We start from the raw sequence: 12,290 nt of genomic DNA, 5'->3' as shown, positions 1-12,290 counted from the left end.
GAATGTGCATCCTGCTTAAGATTCTCTCCTTCTCCCTCTGCCTCTCCGCACCACCCCCCTTCTCTTTCTGTCTCAAAAAAAAAAAAGTATGCAGAGACTGGAAAGATGGATCCATATTATCCTGTGGCAGAACACTTAGTAAAATTTGGTAGTATGAGGTGGTGTTATTTGTTATTTGTTTTTGCATTTGGCAAGTTATTTCAAGGAAAAAATGAGATTTTGAAAAAATTGGCCCAGATGTAAGTGGGAAAAAAAAATAATGAAAATCCAGAAATTCAGTGCCTTGCAGGATTGACAAAGTCACTGATTCTAGACGCCAATCCATAAGGTACAGCATTTAAGGAGGCTTTTTTCAACAAATTTAAAACGGGCAGATGGTTAAAACGACTCAGGGTGAAGATTAGAATAAGGGTTTGACCTTCATATCTACTGTTATGATAGCCTTAAGGTATTCACCATTAGGTCAAACGAGAGAGAGATAGAGGGAAAAAAGCAAGGAAATGCACACTGATGTGACTTCAAGCAAATATAGGGTAAGTATATTGATTTTTTATATATATATTGAATTTTCAAGAGAGTTTTACTTTGGGGTTCCTGGCTGGTTCAGTCAGTAGAGCATGTAACTCTTGATCTTGGGGTCATGAATTCAAGCCCCATGTTGGGTGTAGAGATTACTTTAAATAAATAAGTAATTTTAAAAAGAGTTTTACTTTTATAAAAATCAAGAGTTTGGACCAAAAAATATTTGCGATTGTTCAAAACCTAACAATCATTAGGATCCCAAACTTCCATAAACAGGAAGCAACTGAAAAAGGAAAGCCATAAGTAACAAGGGGCAACGGACTTTCTCCTTGACAGTTGAATCAGGGTCTAATAAAGGTGCACGCAGGATAGGAAGGCCAGCAGGATTTCAGAATTGCTATCAACCAGTGCAGGCTCCATTCTTCCCTTTCCAGTGAGAGATTTTACTGAGGCTTCCTGTTTCTGTTTCACCAATTATATTGGGTGAGGGGGGAGCAGATAACTTTCTTTTTAGTTAATGGGGCACCTGGGTGGCTCAGAAGGTTGTACTTGCTACTCTTGATTTTGGCTCAAGTCATGATCTCAGCATTGTGGATCTGCCCCCCCCCCCCCCGCCTGCCACCCTGTGTCTGGGGGGGGTCCACACTCAGCAGGGAGTCTGCTTGGGATTCTCTCTCTCTCAAATTAATAAATAAATAAATACATCTTAAGGGGGGAAAAAAGCCCTTCTTTTTGTTGATAGATGTCTGGCCCAAGAAGATGGAGAAACCAGCTTGCACTTTGAGCTGGGTGAAGTGACTGACTGTTAACACTGAGTTGTATTGTTTGGGAAAGGTTGAGTGTGTTCTATGAGTGGAAAGATATTAACAAAGGCATGTTTATTAACCAGAAGGACAGATGGTGGTGGAGATACTGACCAATTATGGAATTAATATAATCTCATCCCTTTTCCCAGTTCCCTTACATGCAGTGCCATGTGACTAGTGGATGGCCAAGAAGCTAAAAATAGAAATTAGGTATGCATTTAATGTGTTAAGTTACTGAAAATTTTGGGTTTATTTTTTATTGCAGGATAACCTAGCTTATCCTGAGAAATAAATATGTTCCTAAAGTAAATTTGGAAAACAGATAAAAGTTGGAAGAAGAAAAAAGTAACATTCATAGTACATTTACAAAGCTTTTACTCTTGGTGGCAGTAGGTAACACTTGTTGTTGGAAATTCAGAAAATACTTCCCAAAAGAAAATAAAAAATGAAATCATTTATAGTCCTATTTCCCGGCTATAATCACTATTCACATGACATATATCATAAAAATATGGGAAATTTTCAATTGAATTATAATTTGCATATTTTATTGCCTGCATTAAAATATATATTATGATAATCTCAATACAAATGTATCTTTTATTCTTAGTATGACAATATTATAATTTGTTTTATTTTTTATGACTTTTTAATTGCAAAATCTCTTTACATAAAATTGATTGGCTTATTGTATTGCATACTTTATATATTTTAGATATCTTTGGGAAATTAGTTATTTTATTTTGATGTATGTTGTCTATATCTTCTCCCAATGTATGATTTAACCCCAAACTTTGTATATAAAGTCTTTTATGTCATATGTTTTTAAAATACTAGGGGCTCCTGGCGGCTCAGTTGGTTAGGCGTCCCTCAGGTCATGATCCCAGGGTCCTGGGATCCCATGTTGGGCTCCCTGCTCAGCGGAGAGCCTACTTCACCCTCTCCCTCTCCTTGCTGCTCTCTCTACCTGTGCTTTCTCTCTATTTTTCTGTCAAATAAATAAGTAAAATCTTAAAAAATAAAGTATTAGTGGAGTCTTTTGATTTTTTTCTTAAATTCTTTTAGGTTCACATCTTTTTTTTTTTTTTTAAAGATTTTTATTTATTTATTTGACAGAGATAGAAACAGCCAGCGAGAGAGGGAACACAAGCAGGGGGAGTGGGAGAGGAAGAAGCAGGCTCATAGCAGAGGAGCCTGATGTGGGGCTCGATCCCATAACGCCGGGATCACACCCTGAGCCGAAGGCAGACGCTTAACCGCTGTGCCACCCAGGCGCCCCCAAATCTTTTTAAAATAAAATTGCTCTATCTAATTACAACAAAAATTCAGTTTTTCTCCAAATATTAATATGGGATTATTTCTGTGTTGTTTGGTTTATATTTTGTAAATTTCAGATCATGTAAGACCCCACATTGTTTTCATTCGCGTCAACATTGTTTACAGAATTTACCATTCCCCCTCACTACTTTGCAATGACACCTTTAATCTATATTTCTACATAAATGTGTGGATTTGTCCCCTCTTTTCTGTTCCATTAATTTTACTTGTGTCCGCCAGTGCCAACCTATACTGTTATCATTAATGTATTCTTACAGCATATTTTATATCTTTTAGAGAAATTTTTCCTTTTTTGCTTAAAAAGAAGAACTACTTTTATACATTGCCTCTTCCAGGAGAATCACATAATTAGCTTGTTGAGATCCACAGAAAATTATGTTTGGACTTCACTGAACTCATAAGTTAATTTACTGGAAATTGACTTTGTTACAGTATTAATTCTTTACAGCCAGAAATTGAGTATTAATCTCCATTTATTAAAATCTTTTTTATTGACCATCACATTCTCATGTTTCAAAGAATTTTTAAAAATAAAAAAAATATATAAACAACAAAAACTTTGAAGAATTCTAGCTATAGTAATGAAATGGAAGGAGACAAACATCTTCATTGAAATAAGGCATAACTGAAAAAAAGAAGTCAGAACGGTATTGAAAGGAGACTAGAATAATAGGAGGACTTGATTCTGCATTACTAGATATGTGATAACATATTTCATCTCTTTTAAGATGCAAATCTTTCCATCTGTTTACTCTGAACATCTCTGAAATTGTTATGTGCTATGCAATCTATGCATCTTAAAATGGTTTTCAGCAATTATGACATAGTTTTCATTGCCTGTGTGCATGACCAAAATTGGGCCATAGCTGGTTATTTGTTATGACATCAATTGATCTGTAGACATAATTAAAATATATTGTGTATACTGAGTTTCATCACTGTTTTTTAAAATTTCACTATGAATTTAAAGGTGAAAAGTTACTGTGTACCTAGAAATGCAACAGAAGAAGGCAACGGGGACATAAATTTTGCTATTTGTAGAACAAATATTTCCATTAGATGAATAAAGCCATTCTGCACTTTCTTGCAAAGCTGCAACTGAGTGCCTTCTGAGAACCAAGAAAGGAAAAAATCCATGCTAGATGATGTGTGAGGTTTTGTTACTAATATAAATGTTAAAGTATTGTGTATCATAGACAAGAAACAGTAAGCATCAGAATTTGTAGAATGGATGTGTAGGACTAAAAGAAAAATTTTAGACACAACTGTTGGGCATATTAAAAATGCTATGTCCCCAAGGAGGATATTTGGTAGGAACATATGGGTAATGATGATGATTGAGATGATTTGAGAAGAGTTGACTGCTGAATGGGAACACATTTGAACTAGCATATGTCACTTATATGCCCTAATGAATGCCTCCCAAAATTACATGATTGAAGAAAAAAGGCTAACAGAGCTCTTTCAAAAAGTTAACACAAATTTAAAAACTTAAGGGATAGGGGCACCTGGGTGGCTCAGTCGTTAAGCATCTGCCTTCGGGTCAGGGCATGATCCCGGCGTTATGGGACCGAGCCCCACATCAGGCTCCTCCGCTGGGAGCCTGCTTCTTCCTCTCCCACTCCCCCTGCTTGTGTTCCCTCTCTTGATGGCTGTCTCTCTCTGTCAAATAAATAAATAAAATCTTTAAAAAAATTAAAAAAAACCTTAAGGGGTATAAATCACCAGTTCTTAGTTTAATTGTACACATTTTTTTCTCAGTAGTATATAAAATAATAATGATTCTTAAAATGGATAGTGATTTAGATGAGATGGTATTATTTCATATCAGTTAGAATCCTCTTATTTTAAGTAAAAAAGACTGAAACTTGCCTGAACACTAAAGGTAATTACTTTATTTAACTATGAAGCCCAGTTTTTCAGCTTGATTCAATAAGCTCTGAAGCAGGTGTTCATAATATCACCAAGGAATTGACTTCTGTGTCCTCACCGTACCTTCCACATTGCGGACTTCATCTCCAGGTTAGCTCTCTTTATAATGTCAAGACGACTCCCAGCAGCTGCTGAGCCAACAGGCTTTTTCCTCATCCATCAGGATAAAGTAGGGAAATTGCCCCCAGGACTTCAGAAAAAGTTAGCAGATAATTCCGGACCGCTTAAGTCACATGCACTGTCCCTGGATCCACAAAAGGAGCTCTTGGACTGACCAGAAGAAAGGGATTTGGAAGGCACACAGGGAAGGTGACTAGCAATGATGAGAAAATACACTTATTTACCAAATATAGCAGGCTCGTTAATTTCCTGCGCATATCACCACACACATCAATGCTCTCATGCGTTATTTCCAACCGCCAGTACCCACATCTCCTTGCCTAAGGACCTTTTTGGTCTCCGAAATCCTCTTTATCCACCGGCTCACTGGGCCAGTAGTTACAGAAGTTAATGTCCCCAATGTTGGTGGATAAATACCCCAGCTCCTAGCTATTTTGTCATTTGGGTGGGATAATTCTAAAGTGCACATGTAACTGTGGTTCCCAGAGCAAGATTAAATCCCAATAGCTGAGTGGTAAATAAACTGATAACACATGGTTTTTTGATTGCTTTTCCTTCCCGTCTCACTTCTCCGCTCCCCTTCCATTGTTTCCTTCTCTTCCCAAATGAACTCTTTACACTGCTATCTGTGGCTCAAGCTCTGCATCTGGGGAAACCCAAACTCAGACAGTGATGTTAAATCTTCACCTTGCTCTCGCCGTTGTTTAAAATAAAGTGTTTATTTTGTAAGACATAGCTGAACCTTCGCTTCTCCTTGAATAAAAAGGAGATAGTCATGCTTGCCCCACGTTCTTGACATGATTATTGTGGAGATTACATAAGAGAATGTATATAAAAATGCTTTGTAAGATGCAGCGCAAATGAGCATAGCTATAGTTATAATTATCATACACTTTAGAAAAATTAATCCCTTCAATTATTGGCAAGTAAGCAATAAATAGTATTTATCAGTGGTGAGATCCTAGCCAGTGCCCTCTGCCTTCTCTTGAAATCAAAAGGACAAGAATTAATAAAAAATTAGATGATTCATCACAAAAGGATTACCTAAGGCATCCCTTTGTGTAGGTTACAGCTGCCCATTTATTTGTTGTTAATACCAGAGACCTCTCAGCAGGAAGGGAGCAGAAAGTAAACAGGGAAAAACTGCTAGAAAAGGGCAAAGGGAAGCCACCTGCTGGGCACTGCTCACTCAAAGGCTAATGTAACCTGAACTGACTCACACTTCAGGCTCCACAGGGCGGCTAAGCAAGAACACAACCCATGCCACAGTCATTTACTCAATGCAAAATAGTGGTTTCCAGGGAAAATGCAGATTGAATTGACAATAAATAGTTGCCAATTTTATGGTCATTCATTGTATTGAAGGTTGGAACTCAATACACCTTACTTTGCTCTATTTCATTTTTATTATTTTAAAATGTTATTAAATTCCAACGTATGTGCAGGAAAGGTCACAAACCACAAGTATGCAGTGGGAGGAATTATCACAGTGTGAACAAGCTGGTAATCACCACACAAAGCAAGAATTTATCAGCACCCTTCCTGCCCCTCCCGGTCACCACCCTACTAGTCTCCCTAAAGGTAACCTCTATCCAGATTTTACCACCAGAGATTAATTTTACCTGATGTCGACCTTTATATAAATGGAATCATATGGTAGATATTCTTTCCTGTCTGGTTTTCACTAAAATTTTAATGAGACTCGCCTATGCTGTTGTCTTTAGCCACATTTCATTCATTACATTCCTATATACTATTGAATTATATGATTTTACAATGAGTTGTTTACCCTTTCTACTGTGATAAACCTTTAGGTTGTTTCCTGTCTTGGGCTATTATTACTAAATCTATAATGTATATTCTCATATAAGTCTTTTTATGGACATATGTTCTCATTTCTCTTGGGCATATTCCTTAGAATTATTGGGTCATGGAGTGGATATATGTTTAATCTCATTAAAAATGATATTTTTCCAAAGTAGGTATGCTTTTTACAATCCCACCATCAATTTATGAGAATTCCATTGCTACGCATTCTTGTAAACACGTGGTATTGTCAGTCATTTTTTATTTCACACATTGTGATGGTATCTCATTTGCTTTAAAATTGCATTCCACTGATTACTAATAACTTGACATCTTTTTAAAAATTTTGGTCATTTGGATATCTTTTTTTTGTAAAGTGTTTGCTTAAATCTGTTGTCCATTTTGTACTGATTTATCATCTTTCCCTTATTGATTAGAAGTTTCTACTTATAGGGGCACCTGAGTGGCTCAGGCGGTTAAGGGTCCAACTCTTGGTTTTGGCTCAGGCTGTGATCTCGGGGTCATGACATTGAGCCCTGCATCAGGCTCTGTACTGAGCAAGGAGTCAGCATGAGTTTCTCCCTTTCCTTCTGCCCCTCTGCGTCTCCCCAGTTCACTCTTTCTGTCTCTCTCTAAAATAAATACATAAATCTGAGAAAAAAGAAAGATTCTACATATACCATGGATACAAATAATTTCTCAGTTCCAGCCCCACATTGGGCTCCATGCTCAGCACAGAGTCTGCTTGAGGTTCTTTCTCCCTCTCCCTCTGCCCCTCCCGCTCACTCTTGCTTTCTCTCTCTCTCTCTCTCTATATATATATATAATGATATAATGTATGTATATATATATATACACATACACACACACAAATAAATTCTCAGTTAAGTATATTATGGCTTGCTTCTCCCATTCTGTGGCTTCCCTTTTCATTCACTTAACGTATTTCAAGGAATATAAGTTTTTTTTTTTTAATCTTCATGTAGTCTAATACATACCAGAGAGTCAGAACATACTCTTCTGTATTATCTTCTAGACACTTTATTGCTTAGATTTTACAGTACTTTAAAAACCTACTTGGAATTTATTTTGTTTATGCCTAGAATCAAGATTCATTTTATCCCCTTATGGATATCCAGTAATTTGTCTTGTGCCTGAAGAACCTCCTTTAGCATTTCTTATAGTGCAGGGGTGCCAGTAATAAATTCTTTCAGTTTGTATTTGTCTGAAACTTCTTTAGTCTCCTTTTTTTTTTTTTAAACCAACCAAATGTCAGACCATTGTCTTCCGGTTTGCATTGATTTTAGTAAAAGTCAGTGGTAATACTTCCATATACTATGTTTTTCCCTCTCTGACTCATCTCAAGATGTGCTCGTGGCATTTAGAATAGACTTGTCTAAAACTTTCCAGTTGTAATTGATTGTTCTGGAGAGAGAGGTTCAATGTCATCAGTGGAGGGTAAAGCTTCTGCAATGATGTCAAGGCAAGAAGAAGGTGGGTTACTATAAGAAAATGAAGGAAAGTTGAGTAAGGTGACTAATTTGTCCTTGTTTTCCTAGGATTTTCTCAGTTTCAACACTAAAAGCCCCACATTCTGGGAAATCCCTCAAGCTCCTAAAAATTGAAGAGTTTGCCCAGAAATATCCTGGTTTTAAAACTGACAGTCCTACATCTCAGAAAACTTCTCAGCCCTGCACAAACCAGGAGGGTTGGTCACCTGATATCAGCTTACCTCCTTCTCCAACCCTTTCCTCACTGTCCTATTTGTTACTAGCTTAATTCATCTCCTTTTTTCATTTGGTTTGTTATAATGGCCTGCTAATTGGTTTTCGTGTTTTTATCATTGGCTCCATCATTGTTCATTTTAGCAATCATTTCCAAATCTGTGAACCCCGGGTATGCATGGCCTCTAAACTATATTTCTTGAAACTAGCTCTGTATCTGATTTGCCTTGAGACTGAAGTTTCTTTCTGCTGTAACGCTGGTATCTGTTTGTTCTGATACTACAAGAGACCATTTCTGGGCTGTGGGAAGTGATTTATTTTGCTGATATCAAATGCTCTGTGTTTTCTAGATCCAAAGTGCATGAACTTCCAATGCCAAACCGGTTCTAGAGCAACTTACTCTTTAGTGATTTGACAGTGCCTGATGATTTCCAGCACTCGCTCTGCAGGATGAGCATCTACTGTGCTCTTTTCCAGTCCAGGAGGCATTAGAGTGACCACTGACTTCTCAGGTTGCTACTTTAGGAACAAAAGTAAATTGTCCCAAGAAAAGAGTCGTTATTAAAAAAAGAGCACAAATTGAAAATAAGGTTTGGATACTTAGTTAAAACTAGTCAATAAAGTTGAATGGGTTTTGAATTAAATGTGAGCCACAGCTATTAAAAAGTTGGGCTAGTTTCTATTCTTCAGTGGATCTTGGTTAAACATAATTCAGTTATTCTTGTCCTCCACTAATTTCTTGGATGGAAAGTCTATGCATTTCTTATCTAGAGCAATTTTCTAGAAAGTAAAGAACTTGTCTAGAGAAAATTGGGGGCATCTGAACTACCTTCAACAAGTTTTGAATGAGATAATTATACCAGGGCCAAGTTTTTATACCAGATCATCATCAGCATAGGAAGTCATTCATTCTTTCTTATATTGTCTATTTCCAATTAATGACATCATTGCCAAAAGCTTTCATAAAATTTTCAAATCCCTTAACCCCTCCAGCAATGTATTTAGTATAGATTTTGGCAAATAAATTACTTGGTGACTAGAAAACCATAGACTTCATGGCTGAACATCATTGCTTAGAGGTTATTTAGTGAGACAGCTTTTGAAGTTATTTTTCTTTCACAGCTGATAAACTTTCTTCAAATAAAATCTTGTGCAGAAATGCAATGTATAAAAGTAAAAAGGAAACATTTCTCTGAATGAGGCATGGAAGCATGATTGCTCACCATTTTCTCCTCCCCCAGTATTTGCAGTATTATGAAGAATCAGAATTATTAGAATTTACAATAGTATTGTGCCAAGTGTGCACAAAATTGTGGAGTAACATGCCCACCAACTGCATGGAAAATTGTTCCCCAAATCATATTCTTGCAAAGCACATAGCAGAAATGCATAGTTCCCCTATCAGCTTGAAATTGGATACATCATATATTATAACATTTCAAAAGAGCTCAAAGAGAACCTTCCAAAAAATAGTATTTTTTTCAAAAAAAATTATATTTTAAGATTGCTGTATAAAAACCACCCTCAACTGGGGTGCCTGGGTGGCTCAGTTGGTTAAGCATCTGCCTACAGCTCAGGTCATGATCCCAGGGTCCTGGGATGGAGTCCCACATCAGGTTCCCTGCTCAGTGGGGAGCCTGCTTCTCCTCTCCCTCTGCCTGCCACTCCCATTGCTTGTGCTCTCTCTCTCTCTGTGTCTGCCAAATAAATAAATAAAATGTTTTAAAAATAAATAAAATAAAATAAAAATCACCCTCAACTTATGCATAAAATACCTATTTGAAATGGTGAAGTTATCTCTTTAAAATTTATCTTTATATACAAAATAAGAAAAAGAAGCATAAAAACAAACTTAGATTTTTTTGACTGCTACAGATTTTAACTTGCAGAGGTACACACTCATTTTTGAATCAGTTATTTGTTTCGTATGCTCTGTGTTCTAAATCTGTGGAATCCCTTCCTCCAATCAAATTTTGTGGAAGCTCAACGGGTACAAAAATCTGAGGTTGAACTCTGCTGATGAAAGTGGGGTTAGGATCCTGGAGCCCTGACTGCTTACCTCCCCAGCAGCATGCCTGCTTTCCAGCCCCCCAAGAATCAGTCTTGGGGCCCAGACCTCCTCTTGTCAGTAAGGAAGCCACTCCTCAGAGGCTGTTAAGAGGAGTGCTTAAGGACGCAGGCTCCGGAGTCAGTGACAGCTAGAATTGAGTCACATCCCTTCCATTTATTAATTCGTCAATCTGATCTCTCTGTGCTCCAGTTTCCTCATCTGAAAAACAAGAGCAGTTGCAGCAGCTAGTCTCCAAAGCAGGATGCCATCATTTTTTGTCTCTTTCCGGGCCGATGTTGCTCCATCTATTAAGTGGTAGATTCTGTTTTCCATCCCCTTGAACATAGGCCAGACTTGTGAATTCCTCTTACCAAGAGATTATATAGGAAATGACTCTACATCAGTTCCTGTAATAAACCTAAAGAAATCTGGAGCCCCTGGTCAGGAAAGCCAGCTGACATGCTATAACAAAACTCAGATGAGACTATTGAGATGAGAAGAAAATCAGGTAGTGGTAGAGAAGTCCCAGGGGGGAGCACTGAGACCCCAGAAATCCGAGGGTTGTCTTCATGGACCCTCCCGCCGAGGCATCCACCAGCGAAGCCAGAGGAGTGAGTGATCCTGTGTGGAAAGAGAACCATCTAGCTGAGACATGCCTGACTTCCTGGCCTGCTCAACAGTGAGACATGGTAAATTGTTGTGTATCAGTCCACTTAGCTGAGCTTATTATGAAGCAACAGATAACTGAAACGAAAATAGAATGTACCCCATGCGGTTGTTGTTAGGATTAAATGAGATAGCAATAATGAAACAATTAGCACCCCATAGGGGAACATCACAATTAAATTCAACTGTGGTTAGGGATTGGACTGTGAGTCAGAATTCCAGGGACCTTTCCCTTTTTGGGGCTTACATTCTAGAAGAAGCAGATGGAAATAATAAGTAAATTATATAGTTTGTTAGAATGTGTTAAGTCCTACGGGGGAAAATAGAGCAAAGTAGATTGGTAATGTGGGGTTGGAGGAGAGAGGAGACAGTTTACAGTTTTGGATAGAACGGCCAGGGTAGGCTTTATTGAGAAGATTAAATGTGAGGAAAAGAATGGAAGGCGATGGGGACGCTTTCTGTGCCTGTATCAGAAAAGAGCCTTGCAGAAAAAGGACAAACTCAGCAAGGCAGGAGAATGCCTAGAGTGGTCAAGATGCAGTGAAGAGGTCGCCGTGGCTGGAACGCAGTAGACATAGCGGGGCATGGTAGCAGATAGTGTTGGAGAGGGGTATATCACCTACCGTGAGGTCTTTGGCTGTCCTGGAACATTCGGAAAGAGATGTTCCGTGTAATGAAGGCAATGCTTTTTTCTTTCAATGATGAAATGGAAGTTCAGCAATTGTTAACACTTATCACTACCTGCAATCATCTTGTTTTGTTCGTTTATTGTGTATCCTGCCAGTCCTATGAAAATAAAAGATTTACAAAAACACAAACCTAGAGAGGTCCTGTCATAGAGTAGATGATCAAGATATATTTTTGTTTAAGGGAATTCATGGATGAAAAAACTGATTGGTAACAAACATCTCCTCCATACTCCATAGTTTACAAAATACTTTAAGATTAGTTATCTCAATTTAACCTTACAATACTGTCAGGAAAATGATATTATAATTCCATGTTATAGACGTGGAGAGATGCAGAAAGTTTAAAGGTCTGGCCATTGGCATCTCCCTGAGGGCCACATGCAGGGAGCAGGCGGAATTCTAGGGAGTCAAAGTGTTTGTGTACTGTCTTTTTAAAAATTTTTGTTTATTTATTTGTCAGAGAGCGAGAGAGAAAGAGCACAAGCAGGCAGAGCAGCAGGCGGAGGGAGAAGCAGTCTTCCTGCTAAGAAGCCTGATGAGGGACTCGATCCCAGGACCCTGGGATTATGACCTGAGCTGAAGACAGATGCTTAACCGACTGAGCCACCCAGGCATCCCTATACTGTCTAATTTTTTT

This window comes from Ursus maritimus, unplaced genomic scaffold (genome assembly GCF_017311325.1).
Source record: "Ursus maritimus isolate PB19 unplaced genomic scaffold, ASM1731132v1 scaffold_20, whole genome shotgun sequence".
Taxonomy (NCBI): Eukaryota; Metazoa; Chordata; class Mammalia; order Carnivora; family Ursidae; genus Ursus; species Ursus maritimus.
The sequence above is the reverse complement of the archived record's forward strand: the minus strand, read 5'-3'. Positions refer to the sequence as shown.